Source organism: Colias croceus, chromosome 20, assembly GCF_905220415.1.
Source record: "Colias croceus chromosome 20, ilColCroc2.1".
NCBI lineage: Eukaryota > Metazoa > Arthropoda > Insecta > Lepidoptera > Pieridae > Colias > Colias croceus.
This window is the reverse complement of record NC_059556.1, coordinates 7,153,979-7,170,406: the sequence shown is the minus strand read 5'-3', so window position 1 is coordinate 7,170,406 and position 16,428 is coordinate 7,153,979. Positions and strand designations below refer to the sequence as shown.

Here is a 16,428-nt window from a genome sequence, read left to right as displayed (position 1 = left end):
GTTTTCCCAAGGTCCATGTCTTGATTGAAATGAAAGATGAGGTCGTGTTGTCAGATGTTGAAGATTAATTACTTTTTATTTGTATGGTTATAATATTACGATCTGCACAAAGATCATCTAATTAAGGCTATGTTGATATTTCAATTTGACTTAAGTAGAGTATAGGTAGTTTTTGTGTTTCAGAGATTTTTAAATATGAAAGAATGTTAACAATAATGTTATCTCCAAATGCAGCAAGGAGGTTCCCGTATAATTGGAGAAAAATAGAAAACCATCTAATTCTATGATATACCTAATAAAAAACGACGTGTGGCACTCGGGGACTGCCGCGGTAAAGCTATTGCATGCTATGCCTTCAAGCCTCACCTCCACCCGTCGGAGTGGAGAGCGTGAGGTTTTTTCGTTACGGAATTTCTCGATTCGGTCCCCGCACTCAAGGTCCGCGATAGAAGCTATGCAATAGCTTAAAAATTATATCAAGAATACTCACTACATTTGTTTTTATTTCATAAAGCTATTCCGATTTATTCCATTCCAAAACCGCTTCATTCCCCACTCCATCCCTTAATTTAAAAAAAAAATCTTACACAGGATTCGAACCTAAGACCGATCTGTATTCAAGCTAACCACTAAACCTACAGGATGAATGCTGCGTGTAATTAAACACTTAATTAATAGTGTCATTAGGTACAATTGTGACCTTCAAAGAAAATTATCCTCGTGACTGCATCGTTAATAGCATGATATGCCACTTTGTGACGGCATTTTCATGTTATTTTTACACCGTACTTATAATTACCACTTTAATTGGTGTTATTTTGAATATTCCAAGTACATATCGAGGTATAAAGCGTTTTAATGTATTTGATTATTATGTTTTATGTAATTTGTATGTAAAGAAGATTGAACACGAATACAACGCAGAAGAACCTAATGCGAGGTTCAATGCAGCATTTTTTTGTTTTTTAAACAATTAATTATTTACCATAAGTTTTATTTGAAACACAATATATTCATAGTTCCTAAACTGAATGATAGTTTCTAATACAAATGGTAAGTTTAATATGAACTATGAATAAAGTATATTATCTGTTTCTCAGACACGCAAAATCTACTGAACCGATATGAGTGAAAGAAACGTTAACTTAATTAATAAGTACCAAATAATAATAATTAGCAGCAGTATTTCAATAATTCTTAAAAGGTTTTTTTACTAGAAAACACAATAATTACAATTAAGAAAACTTTGAATGGACTCTACATTACGGTTTTTACAAAGTTAAATCAAATTAAGTTGATTATGCATTTTATTACACTCTTTATATTAGCTTCACCTGTATGTTTGTATGTTTGTAACCGACTAACGGGATCTTTGGGCGCGATTTTGGCCCACTTTAAACGGCCAGATTTCATTCAAACTTTGTAGATTTATTGAGGACCGATGACAATACACTAATTTGATAAAATTTTCTATTTTTTAGTTCGGTTTTCTATAAAAAGCGTGTTTTTTAGTTTTTTTAAACTATTATTATATCCAAAGTTTTGACGGTTAAAGGGATAATTAATTATTAAAGTAAGTAATTTTTATTTATTTCTAACTCTATAATAGTTGTGTTGGCTTTATTATGAGCCTTGAATACATTATACTATGAAATAAAATGTTTCAATGATGAGCCGAAACAAACATAACACAGAAATAATTCTGAAAAAAATATAATTTTATCATACATAGATGCAACAACAACATAACAATATAAATATAGATATACCTACCTATAATTACTCTATATATACGTGAACAAATGTCCTTTCAACGATTGTTTTAAACGAATTAATGTATTCGAACAAAAGAAACGTGATTCATACAAAATTTAAAGGTTTTAAAAGAAATATTAAGCAGTTCCTTTACGAGTAAATACATTTAAATTGCAAATGCAAGAGCACTTACTTGTGAGGTTAATAGACTCTTATTGAATAACTATTCAACTTGAGAATAATGTTTTAAAGAATTTAAATAAATAGTTAAAGAACTCTATTTCAAGTTTAAAAGGTTGTTGAAAGGTAAGAGGTATAACTTTTAGAATTATGCATTTGTAGCTAATTTTATTGTTCCGTATGTATATCAAAGATAGGGTATACTTTTAAACAATCAACAAAATATAATAAAAGAGAAACTAAAAACGTAAGACATGAAAAAAAATCAATTCGGTTGAAAAAACCTACGGGAATAGGTAAATGCTAACCTACAGATTAAACAAATCCCAGTTGTTTTATAAAACTACTATTTATTGTAATATCCGCCCGCTTTTTCAAAGAAAAACTCGCATAGTTCCCGTAACCGTGTGATCTATTACCTTCTGTGTGTTCAAGTGTGCTAAATTTCATTGTAATCGGTTCAGTAGTATTTGCGTGAAAGAGTCAAACATACACATACATCCATCCTCACAAACTTTCGCATTTATAATATTAGTAAGAAGGGAATTTACAAAAACAATAACAATGGAAAACAAAGTGCGAATAAAACGAGTTGTACCACATTCCTTATTCCGGTATAACCTTGAATCTAGTAGAATCAGCTGGCTGTGCGTGGGATTCGTAACTGTACAAGTGATAAATCATATGAACTTTTTGGTGAATATCAATCAGTTTGAATGAAAGAAATTTTCGGCAAGAGTATCGCGTGAGAAGTCGCTTAACTTTTAGTTAAGAACCTCATTAATAAATTAAATAATAGTATAATGTTCAACGCAAAGGACTAGAACCGAGGGTATTTTACACGTCTGGGACAGAAGGAGTATTATGTTTGTTTATGTACGTTTCTGAGAGCCCAAACGGCTTGTCGTATTTTTAAAGTGAAACTTTTATTACATCGTCTCAAACTTTTTGGTCTGTGTAGCGCATGTCGCGTGACGCACGATACGTACGATAATTATCGTACAAATACGATAATTTTTAGTTAAATGTCTATAGTGTGAAAAAAAGTTTCACTTTTACCGTGGTTTCATAAAACCACACAACATTTTTTTATGTTTTACCTAAATAATATAAGACATAGGTAATATCTTATTTATAGACTACCAAAAATATATCGGTCCGGCGGCCTTATTAGCTAAAAATCAGCAGATAACGACCACCGCGCAACAGCAGCGCGACAGGTTCGCGACTGGTCGCAAAACGTCAAACAAATTCGTATTATGTAAGCAGTTGCGTCGCTGTCGCACAACATCTGCTTTCTTCGACCGATGCACTTGATTTTGTATGGAAAGCAGCGACACTCACAATCAAGTGGCAACTGTTGGTACTACGTATGTTTATAAACAAGCACAGACACTCGTAGTTCTCCCTCTAACATTTATTAATTAATAAACATGTTCTTGCCATTGTTTATAAAACCGTAAATTAAGATATTATTAATGTATGCGACGACAAAATTTAATACCTCCTTATTGGTACAATGCTACAATTATGTTCGAAAACTTATCAAAATTTTTAACCTAAAACATTTTGCACACTTACCGCAATATATTTTAATTATATTTATAAATATTTGATGATCTTAGTTAACAATCAATAAAAAACACTATATTTGTGAGTAATTTCGCGTTTTTATACACTTTAGTGACGATAACACAAGCAGCAACTAGTCAACAACAAGTATTAGACCTGTCGCATATTTAACAGATGAATAATTGCTAAGTTGTTGCTGTCGTGTTGCTGTCACAAGTCATAGATAATACCGCTTGCAAAGCAACCTTTGACTTTACATTAGCGACAACTGCATTTTTAGTTTTTCAGTTGCTCGACAGAGGCAGCACTGTTGACGGCAGATTATCTGCTTGTTGTCTGCTTTTACGTAATATGAAATAGACGATTGACAACAGCTATTGTGCAATTTTTGGTTGTTGCTTGTCGTCTGCAAGATACGTAATAAGGCAGCGGGAGGGTGAGAATTTTCTTCTATTTAAATAAACCAACTATAAGTTTTGATTATTTAATTTAGGTAGGTACCTAATAGTCAGCAAAATTTACATATTATCTACACGTGACCATTCTGGTTCAAATATTTTTTTATCTTTAACTTGTTGCAAATATAGAATTTAAATAAAACTATTTTGTAGGTAATATTATCACGGTTTGTTCATATAAATTCATTAAGTACTCTCGAGTCGGAAGAGGAAATCGATATACTTATAAGATATATAGACAGAAAAAATATACATTGGCACGATCAAATGCATTGAAACGTGTTTTTATTCTTATGCTATTTATAATGAGTAATAACTACTTATTTATTATTTATATTATTAACACCGTCAATAAATAATGAAAGAAAGTATCATTTATATACTACTACTAGCTGTGCCCCGCGATGTTACTATAGCATTGCTTCGTGCCAATTGGAATTAACGTGATGACATAGGTAGCCTTCCTCGATAAATGGATTACCTATCTAACAGTGAAACAATTTTTCAAATCGGACCAGTAGTTCCTGAGATTAGTGAGTTCAAGCAAACAAATTCTTCAGCATTATTATATTATAATATATTATGCTACCTTTCCACAATGAGTTTATATGCATTTAATTATTCAAGTAACTTTTATAGCTGTATTTGAGCTTGTTATAACTTCGGAGCCGTTAAAACTTAAAAGTTTATGCCTTCTTGTTATTACATACACTCATCAACATTCCTAGAGCAAATACGTGCAGGATACAATAGTATTTATTGCAAAGAGTTAAGAACTATTTATGCGTAAATATATAACAAGATAGATCGTAATTTGTTGTTACCCGCCAGCAATTGGTTCATTAATGCATAAGAAACGAAATGTTTAGCCAAAGTTTGTTTAATAAAATAAATTATAGACCAATCTATGAAATTATGTAACAGTAAATGGAGTATTTCTTTAAATTATCATGTAATTATATCAGCTTATAACTGCAATAAATACGGACAAATTATAGTTTAGTGCTTAAGCGACCTTATTCATAAAATACATATTAGTTTAGATATCAAATTAATTTATAATTTAGATGTGAAAGTTAATCCGTATTTATCAACGAAAGCAATTTAAAATAAATTAGGATATAAATTAATAAGGAACAATTTTAATCAAAATAGCCTAAATATATATATATACTACACTCATAGATGATTATCGTTTTATAGAGTTTATATTTCAATTCGTAGCTTAATTTTTAATATCCTTTTATATAGTCACGACATAAAGGCACTTTTTGAAGCGACTTCTTTAGGCGAATTGAGAGTAAAATTTTAAGGCAATACCGTCAAGTCATGGAGTAAGGTGACGATTATCGTATCTTTGAATTTTGCCAACGAAGTTTCACTTCTGACACGAGTGCTCGGCACACACGCTCTTTTTAAATAAATACGTCGTTATGTCTATTCACATACTACATTTAATTATACCATCGACGTTTAACCGAAAGTTAAACTCTTGTTATATTTAGTCTCAATGTAATCAGTAAGTACTAAACGTAATTTTATAAAAATAATAATATGTAGTTTCAAAAAACTAAAAAACACGCTTTTTATAGAAAACCGAACTAAAAAATAGAAAATTTTATCAAATTAGTGTATTGTCATCGGTCCTCAATAAATCTACAAAGTTTGAACGAAATCTGGCCGTTTAAAGTGGGTCAAAATCGCGCCCAAAGAAGTCGGTTACAAACATACAAACATACAGGTGAAGCTAATATAAAGCGTGTAAAAATACCTACTTTTACTGCAATTCGAACATAGCACAACACAGAAAATGCGTGTATTTAAAGATGAATTTAATTCCATTTACATAAGCATACACAGCAGCAAATAAGAAGATTAAATATTATGGTTTAAATGTCAAGTAAACATCTGTTCGATACAAAAATGGTTGTCGATACATTATTCACAAATGTTAAAAGTTTTGGGCATCGTATTGACCATTGTATGAAAAATAAATATGTATGTATGGTAATGTTCACTCGAAAACGGTTCAGTTTTAAATAATGATGTTACATGACGAGGTTATCGTAAAAATTGAAATAATGTTGTCGTCATTGAAATAAACAGTGTGGTTTTCACTTTATGTGATAATTTAACGCAATCAGAATATTATTTTATTTTAATATCTTGTTCAGTGGGAATACAACAAAACTTAACGATAGAGTATGAATTGTCCCAGTTTCCTTGAAATGTTAAAAATAATATTTAGATCGAATGAGAAAGAAGTCTATTATTATTCTTCAGTAAATTTCGATAGCTGCTATAATATTCCTATCATAAATATATTATAGATAGTAACAATTAATTAGGTAATTAATTTCTTAATATCTTGCTCTATGATTTCTTGTCACATGAACTTTTTTTTTCTGAACTCACGACTTTTCATCGTAAATGTTTTTATCGTATGAATTATGATAGTTATTCTTGTAGACGAAGACAAAACCTACAAATTAAGGATCGTAAAAATACGTCTAGCCCTCTTTAACTTTAGCCTGATGTTGTCTTATATTTTACTGCTATTTCTTCTTTTATTACTCTTTCTTTGTAAGCGAAAAGTTATATAGTTAAATAGTTTCATAAATTAATGACGCATACGGAATAACCGTAAAAACTTTATTTTACGAACAAAAAGGACATTAATCGATATTTTTAGTGTCTATTCGATACCAAATTAAGATTGCCATTAATTACACAAGGAAGTAATTCTTTGTGTTCTTTTGTGGAGTTAATGAGTCATTAATTGAGTTGTAAATTTTGTAATTAATGACTGTATGAATTTTATGTCAATTTTATATTACACTTTACTAGAAAAAGGTATCGTAAAATGCATACATTATGCTGTGTAGTTTGAAGTCAGTCTAGCATAAAATATTATATTTTTGTTATAGAAAACATACCTACTATTCTATGATTTAAACAAAACTAAACCATTAATTTTTAAGGGTGAAGTTTTAAATAGTGACTCTAGGTGTTTTTGCACATCGGAGAGGTAGTGCTCTATTGACACCAAATAAAAAAAAATGACCGATCCAACAATTTTTTAAAGCCCAAGACAACGCCCAAGCAATTCCATGTCAATAAATGACCAATAGTAATTAATTATATTTTAAATGTTCATGACCTTATTTATCAAAAATATACAAAGAACAATGTGTTAGAGTTTAACTAATAACGCTCTATTAATAACCTTTCATAGAGTCGGTCATTCCAGAAAGAATTAAAACATATGTTTAATGACCTATGCCAGTCAGCCACAGATAATATAATTCTAAGAAGTAACACGGATAAATACAAATGAACACCATATTCGTAGCTTCTAAATTATACATTCGCCTTTTTTACATTATCTGCATATTAAGTATGGAGGATCAAAATTTAGTTTGTTTAAAAATAAACTCTGTTTCAAAGGAATAAGGTGTAAAATAGATCTGTTATGTAAGGATATGGTGTGTTTTTTTTGTGTTATTTTTTTTTCGGTAATGTTATAATCTTAACGATTGGAGTTGATTTTCAATTGTTAACTTTTTTTGTCTCGTCAATGGAGTAGCTTAAATCGAAGTTCATAATATATAATATTAAAAGGTTAGTCATTTTCCTGTATAATTTAATATACTTAATATTAAACAAAAATACATCTCAAAGGTACATGTTAGGTACATTTTTATTTTCGTCTTGAAATCCTATCAGTCAAAAGTTCAAATTTATTTTTTAAAACCTTGAAATTGTTTCAATTATTCTAAACACACTGAAGTGTTAAATATACTTATATGTATGTAAATGTAAATAAAAATCTGAGAAAGATTCATCAATTACGTGAGTGAATAAAAAACGGATTTTCAGAAACTTATGGCTCAAATGAAGAAACAGTCGCAAGTAAAGCTGTAGGCAATCACTAGTTAAATCAATCATTATATCACCAAAAGAAACTTGTTTCATTTATGTCAAGAAAAATAATATTTGTGCAAGAAAGTCAAATTCTTTACATACTACAGTATATAATTTCCAATAAAACCGGCTAAGTGCGAGTCTGAATTTTGACCAATTGGTTCTGTAGTTAGTTTTGTACCCTCTTTTATAAAAAAACATGTTTGTTAAAAGATATTATTTAGATATCATTAAAAATTCGGTCCTCGTATTTTCTCTATTTGTTGTGTTGTTTTTTAATTGTTATTTTTAATCATCATGAGAGCTAATACATATTATGTACTTCAGTATATGTACAAAATTATCATAAACATACTTAAATATTGCATGTTTTATAAAATAACATGATAACTGATTTAAGATGCGACTTTTTACTTTTTAGAATTAATAGAAATAGAATCTATTCTAGTTACGAACGAACAAAAAAATATTTGTATTTGTTTGTCCACACGGAACCCCAAAAACGGAGCAACAAAAATGTTGACATTGAGCGCTCAATCACGTAGTGAAGCGAAATTTTTGAAAGTGCTCCCCGGAACTAAACGACCGCATCATTATATTATGTTTAATGTCAAATTAACACTTTTTTAGCTGCTAATTCTATGAATCTGTAGATTTCAACCAACTTCAATAAGGAGGTTCTCAATACGACTTCATTGTCTGGGTTTGTTACCTCAGTACTTTCGACAGGGTGTACCGATTTTGATGATTCTGTAAGTATTTTTTTATTTGAAAACTAATTATACATTTAAACTAAAACTATTTAGTATAATCATTTCTTATAATAAAAAAATGAAATATTTCATATACATCCAAAAATTTGTATAGTATTATAATAAGTCGTTTAAATGTCTAATATGTATAATAAATATTGTAAACTTCTACACAAAAAATATAAAAATAGTTCAACAATAAACAAAAAAGACACTTTAAATGCAGACTAAACATAAATCATAAACAACACAACTGCGACCAAAGTAAATTTCCATATTTAAATTATTAGTCATTAAAAATGTTTACAAACAACGTTTCTAATATTGCAAAGAATATTAGATTACGTCACGTAATACATGAACTTAATACTATACTTATCAAAAAATCGAACGATGAGTCAATTTAGGTCATACCTAACTCAATAATATGATAAAAAGTAAAATATTATCAAAACCCCTCCATCCGTTTCGGAGTAATTCAGAAGCAAACATGAATTTTATTTTCTACGTTCATAATATGAACAGGAAGTTGAACCGCATTCTTAATATCAATTAAACTTCTCACTGGAATAAGTAAAAAGAAAATAATAATACAATTAAATAGCTTATTAACTTAATAAGTATGCGGAGACAGCTTTTTCTCACTAACTATTAAGTATTCACTTAAGTAAATCGATAACTTGCATGTAAATTAATAAGCGAATTACGAAATTATCGATTTGACGTCTCAATGTCGAATATTATGTTTCAAAGTAGAATTAAACCTGTTCGTGATTTTATAAATTGCAGATATAGAGTACTGGATGCGCTTAAAAAATTATATCTTAGGGGAAGGCGGGGTAATTACGAATACCTAAGGGAGATTTAAAATAAATCCAAAAATACGATATATAGGTTACATTTAATCAGTTATTCTGAAAGTTACATTATTATACGTTACACTATTACAATGAACATTATTAATTTCTCTTGATAAAATCAACTTTTCAAACAAAAACAAAACATTTAGTGTTCGTGTTTACCCGACTCTGGTCGGGCAATCACGAACACCTGGTGGGGCAATTGCGATCGTTCGCCATTGACCCAGACTAGCCTAAAAATGAGATCACATACGACAGATTAGTCACAATTTAACCTTAATTTTAAATCAGTTTGTGCGGCAAAGATCACAACGATAGCCATAAGAAGATGATTGTCCGTCTGTACATTTTTCGTGTGCCCAATTTTTGTAAACATAGCACTGGATCCAATCTTCACCATGTGGGCTATCTCCGTATTTTTCATGACAAAAAATGCAAAAATACTCTATATTTTCTTTGGCGCTCTTTGGTGTTCTTCTTTTCTTTATATTCTCATTGTCAAGACAAAGTTGTCAGTAGACGTTTTGCCTAAGGTTAACTTTTTGCTCTTAACATCTTCAATGGCCCTTTTTAGATCTTCCACGTTATATTTTGTTACCGTTTTACGTTGGTAGTTTCGAGGCATCTATAACAAGTAACACATAATTGTTATAAAACAACACTAAACAAAACAAGTGAAGCAACAGACACATCAATATTTTCTATGATGGGGCAATGCCGAACGTTCGTGATTAACCCACTCAGTTCGTTCGCCATTGCCCTTCAAACTTCAAAGTAAATCAACAAAATATCATTTTTAACTTTAGGTTATGATTAGCTTGGCCGCATCTGATAATCGTAATAAAATCTTAAACCACTAACTATTTAGGTCTATAAATGTCGTATTAGAACTACAATTATTTCAAAAGTTACACTGAGTTTCATTTATGCAATAATTAGAACAAAGAGAACGAAATAATGTAATTAATCATACCTTGAACGTTGTGCACAACCGTGGCGCTCCTGTGTCCGCATGGCACTAGCCACGTCGTCACTTCCAAGATGGCGATGAGCAAAATCATGCCATCTCTTTCTAACATAGTACAATTGCTGCGTTCGGGATTACCCATCGTTCGTGTTTACCCTCCCCTCCCCTAACTAGATTTCCGCGTCATTCATCCGCGTAGTCTAAAACTTAAAAAAATATACTAAAACCTTCCTCTTGAATCACTCTATCTACTAAAAAAATACATCAAAATATGTTGCGTAGTTTTAAAGATTTCAGTATAGGTATATAGACAAGGATAGATGCGACTTTGTTTTATACAATGTAGATGTTATACCTATTATGGTAACTATTATTTTATTATATTGAATTGAAATTCAAATAACACAACAAACCTTATGACAGAAGTATATTTTGAGAGGAAATTGATTTCATCATATTAAATGTAAAGCTAGAAATGTCACCTTTGTTTGTTTGTAAAGATCTACTTAAAAAAACTACTCGACCGTTTTAAGTTCAATAGCCGAGTAAATTATTTTTATATCTTTTTATCTAAGACACGCGCAAGAGCAACTTTTGTCTCCGCAACTATTTTGTCTCTCCCATCAACTCTATGGGCTAGTAAGAAAGTGCGCGCACGTAGCGACGCAACTCTCCATGGAGTTGATGGGAGAGACAAAATAGTTGCGGAGACAAAAGTTGCTCTTGCGCGCTAGCTCCATCCAGGCATTATAAACCCACGTGTTACAGTCTGCTATGACAAGCAGAGTCGTAATCACGAAAAGCTAAACCTGAGTAATGACTAATCGTGATGGAGAAGCATTAATATTCACACGTGAATGAATTAATGAAGGATTCATACGAGGAAGTAATGCTTTGTCTACACGTAGTGTGCTGTGAATACGTTTAATTTTAAAGCTATGGATACATAGTTGTAACTTGTAGTATGGAGTTTCTGGCTTCGTCCGCGTAGTAAAAGTGTCAAATTGTATCAAATTTTATTTTCACTTACGTGCATAATAAAGGTTTTTTTTTCTTTCTTTCAAATATCTACACTAATATTATTATAAAGCTGAAAAGTTTGTTTGTTTGTTTGAACACGCTAATTTCAGGAACTACTGATCCGATTTGAAGAATTCCTTCGGTATTAGATAGTCCATTTATCGAGGAAGGCTTGAGGCTATATTTTATCATTACGGGAGAGGGCCCAACAGGAGCGGAGCACTGCGGGTAAAACCGCGGGGCACAGCTAGTAGCAGATATTTTTAGATGTTCAATTATAGCGCTGAAAACTGCACGCCATAACCATAACACACAGTTATTTAACATTTTGTGTGTAACAACAAAACAAAAAAACGACGTGTGGCACTCGTGGACTGCCGCGGTAAAGCTATTGCATGCTATGTTACGTAGTAACTAATACTTAATCTGTGATGCTATGCCTTCAAGCCACACCTCCGCCCGTCGGAGTGGGGAGCGTGAGGTTTTTTCGTTTCGGAATTTCTCGATTCGGTCCCCGCACTCAAGGCCCAAGAAGATTAAAAAAGAAACAAGAAGTTTAAAATATTATAAAAAATGTATTGGTTTCATGTTCAAAGAATACAAATTAAAATCCTTGCTTATAAGTTTTTGTTCAATGTTCATAATCACCAGACAAAATGGACGGATGAAAAAGTTATTTCAGAAAATATAAATCTAGGAAGTATAAAATTAATTACTAGATACTTTCATGAAAATAATTGGCAGCTCAGCAAATATATTTTTTATTAAAAGTTTGTTTTCGTTCGGTCACGGACCTCGGAATGCAATCTACGATTTTTGCAGTTAAAGTTAAAGGAATTTTATACAACAAAGTTATGAAAATAATAACAAAATGATCGACAGGTATAACAAGTATGATATGAAGATTTTGTTTTTCATATGTCTACTTACCTAAGTATGTAAGTTTACATATTGTTTCGAGGAAATAAAGTACATGTACCTTTGTATTAATAATTAATATAGGTAATGGTTTCTCTATCGTAATGTGTGATCTAACTCAATAAGAAATAAACACAACAATAAAAATGCAAAACAAAGTTGCGTGTACTCTAAACGTTTTTGCAAGGATATAAATAAAACACAAGCGTAGACGCATTGATTCTATATGAGCTTCTAAAATAAGACCTCATAAATATTTAGACCACCCTGGAGCAAAATAAAATTATATATACGATATTTGATTTGCGATTGCAAAAATAACATCGGGCAGCGCTCCAATAGGTACGATTAATTGATTTAAAGCGACTGAAAGTAAGATTGTATCGCAGGATTCTCACCTGTATGTGTTATCTATACAGGTATATACTTAGGTTATATACGTATAAAGGTAAGATATTTCTAGAGGATTCTAGAACAACTTGAATGTAAATGGAAAACGTTTGTGTTTTAGGAACTTTATAGGTAAAATCAGAAATGATAATGTAATCTACACAAATTTGGATATTTTAAACAATATTACCTCAAAATCACGGAAAGATTTTATCTAGAACGATCTAGGTACGAACCTATGTTTATTTTTGTGACTGTTTGCTTTTATTATTATTATTAAGATATACTCGCTTAGGGAGAAACGTAATTTCATTTTTGATATGAGAACTTAGCGATGATATCCCGTACAAATTTTATTATAATCAAAATGTAAGCATTTGAGTTATTCTTTATCACACTAAATGATTCCTCATTAAGTAACACGTTACATGACTGTGTAAACATCAGCCCACATCAAAATTAACATTACGACAACCCAATACACACAAGGACCATCAAAAATTCGCACTTTCTACTGGCAAGCAAATAAATTACAATCCGAACATTGAGATATACATATGGAGACGACACCGCCTACATCACTTATGTTCCGCTCAACATACGCCATATGGCATAACTGCACGCTCATTTTTTATAATATGTTTTAAAGTGAAACGCATCAAATAAGCCTTCATGTGTGTTACGATATTGCACAAATAATACAAATAATACGGAAAAGTGCAAAGGAATAACTTTCATCGGTAAGTACCTAACAAGATAATAATTTTTAAAACTTAGTTAGAGCAAAAAAATGGCGCACAGAATGTTCGTGGTGTCTCCTCCATACGTAGTATTATTATCTCAATGAATCCGAATTACACACACACTTTCGGCACAAACAAGTGAAATGAATTGCAAACATACGCTTCACATTTTCACCTAGCTTGGTAAATATTAACGAACGTATATTTCAATGTACATGTGTGTAACCAAATATATAAACGACTAGGTACATAGTAAACTAAAGTTATGTAGTTGCGAACCAGGGACAAAAGGATACATGTATTTATTATAATATACTAGCTGCGCTCCGCGGTTTCACCGACATGGCTCCGCTTCTGTTGGTCTTAGCGTGATGATAATATATAGCCTTCCTCGATAAATGAGCTATCCAACACCGAAATAATTTTTAAAATCGGACCAGTAGTTCTTGAGATTAGCGCGTTCAAACAAACAAACTCTTCAGCTTTATAATATTAGTATAGATTTACGAATAAATTTTCGACAGATCAAAACTATTTTTGTACTCAATTTGTACCCGATACTAATAAGTACACAATACAATATTATAGTTCTCGAAAATATACCAACTAATTGCTCCATAAAATCAACAGAAAAAGCGAAACCGCGGGAATAGTTTTACGATACATTGTTTTCTCTAGCAGGCGTTAATTTGTGTGGAAAGTTGCCCAAATAGTGAAATTCACTTATACGATACGTGTGAACGTTGGTAACAATAAGTTTGTGAAACTTAATGATGTAACTAGATCGTAATATTTTGTCTTGAGCATTTTATGTCTGGTTAATTGTATTTATTTATATGTTTGTAACATAACACTAACAATCTATTAGACTAATAATATTTTTATTTATTTATTTATTTATGCTTTATTGCTCAAGAAAAATTACAAATTGAGACTTAACCTAGGATACATTATAACAATCGGCGGCCTTATCGCTAAATAGCGATTTCTTCCAGACAACCGGTTGTACACAGAGAAATCAAGTAAAGGATAGGAGTAGTAATATCTATACATATAATAAATCTGTAGAAGGGTCAATTCTGTACATTGAAAATATTGAAAAAATAAATAGCAGGGGGTGTTACTGGATTGATACCAAACCCAAATATGTGATTAATAAAATTTTTGTCTGTCTGTCTGTCTGTCTGTCTGTCTGTCTGTCTGTCTGTCTGTCTGTCTGTCTGTCTGTATGTGAAGACATCACGTGAAAACTACCGGTTCGATTTCGATGAAACTTGGTAGTAATAAATATAATAATAAACATTTATACTAACTGTCCCCGCAAACGTTGTTCTGCCTCTTATCACTTAGAGGTATGAAAAAAATATGTTAGACGATTCGCAGATGTAAGCCAATATGCACACAAAATTTCATGAGCATCAGTCCAGCCGTTTTGTAGGAGTATGGTAACTAATGACAAGAGAATTTTATGTATAGAAGATAAATAACATAAGGAATACGATATACCTAATACACTATTTACAGTGCGTCTGGCTGTAATAAATAATTATAACTATAATAATATATTATCTCGCCATACAAATTTTTACCAAAACTCATGATGGTTATGTAAAACATGGGTGCAAGTAGAGTTCACAGAGTTAACTCTAATGGACGTAAAGTATTAAAATCCTCCTCAGAAACTTAATTATAATTGCTACATCACAAGCACATGAATATTGTTACAATTGATTCCCAATTATACAACAGCTATTGTCTTATTCAAAACAGAGTTTGAGTAAAATGAAGACACAAAAGTAACAGAGGTTCTCGTTAATTGGCAAAAAGTAAAAACATCGAATGTCGGAGCCAAAAAATTGTGAACAGAGATGATATGAAGATTCAATGAATGAATATTTGATTTTTTTTTTAATATAATAACCATATTTTTACGCTAGTATATGTATGGATTCTGTGATATTTCTGCTTTTGGCTGCTCAGTGTGTCGATTTTCCTTTTATTCATATGTGTTTTATATAATCTATACCTAGACTAATATTATAAAGAGGAAAACTTTGTTTGTTTGTTTGTTTGATTGTAATGAATAGGCTCATAAACTACTGGACCGATTTTGATGAAATTTGGCACAGACAATCTTTATACCCTGAGAAAGAGCTTACTACTTTTTATTGCGAAATATGTACCACGGGCGAAGCCGGGGCGGACCGCTAGTTTATATGATAAAATAGTAGGAAAGTCACCACTGTACATTGAATATTTTTTTTAAAGAATACTTGGGGCGTGGTCTACAACGGATACCGAAGCCAAAAATATAGTTTTTAGAATGTCTGGGGTAAATTCCGATGCATTTACTTCAAATTGGGTACAGGGATAGCTTGAGACCTGAGAAAGGACATAGGATAGGATTTATCCCGTATATTCAACGGGAACGAGAGCTATGCGCGGGCGACTACTATCACTCAAATTAAGACACCATACAATAGACCATCCATACATTAAAGTTTCACCCATAGTGTTGTGCCAACATTTAGCGCAGTCATTACGATGAAGGTCGCATCACTAGCGATAAAAACAAAACACACAGTATAAGCGGCAACTAGTAACCTGTTTCGTGGAATCCAGTGTGTCGACCTTTGACAATGTCGACTTAATAAACCTACATCTAGACCGACTCATAGACTTGAGTTTCTACTTTTTCGTGTGTGATATGATTCAAACGATAGTATCTTTAACATGATGATGTACTTACCTACTTGTTTGAGAGATTCCTTAGGGGTATTTTTTACAACTTTTAACTATCTATCTCACTTTATGCAACAAAATGGTCCAGTGAAACATCTTTAGAATAAGAACATTGAGAAGAAATGATATAATATACTATCGGTAAAT

General features: G+C 31.4%; 1 protein-coding gene and 1 long non-coding RNA gene across 2 annotated transcripts in view; both read right to left on the bottom strand.

Moving 5' to 3' along the window:
* Positions 1 to 16,428, bottom strand: part of LOC123700917 (rho GTPase-activating protein 7) — a 226,022-nt gene that overhangs the window by 183,854 nt on the left and 25,740 nt on the right. The window lies entirely within an intron of this gene.
* Positions 9,524 to 10,595, bottom strand: LOC123700918. Its single transcript, XR_006752662.1, has 2 exons — positions 10,475 to 10,595; positions 9,524 to 10,126 (listed from the first exon to the last, which is right to left on the bottom strand). It is a non-coding gene; the product is annotated as an uncharacterized LOC123700918 (long non-coding RNA).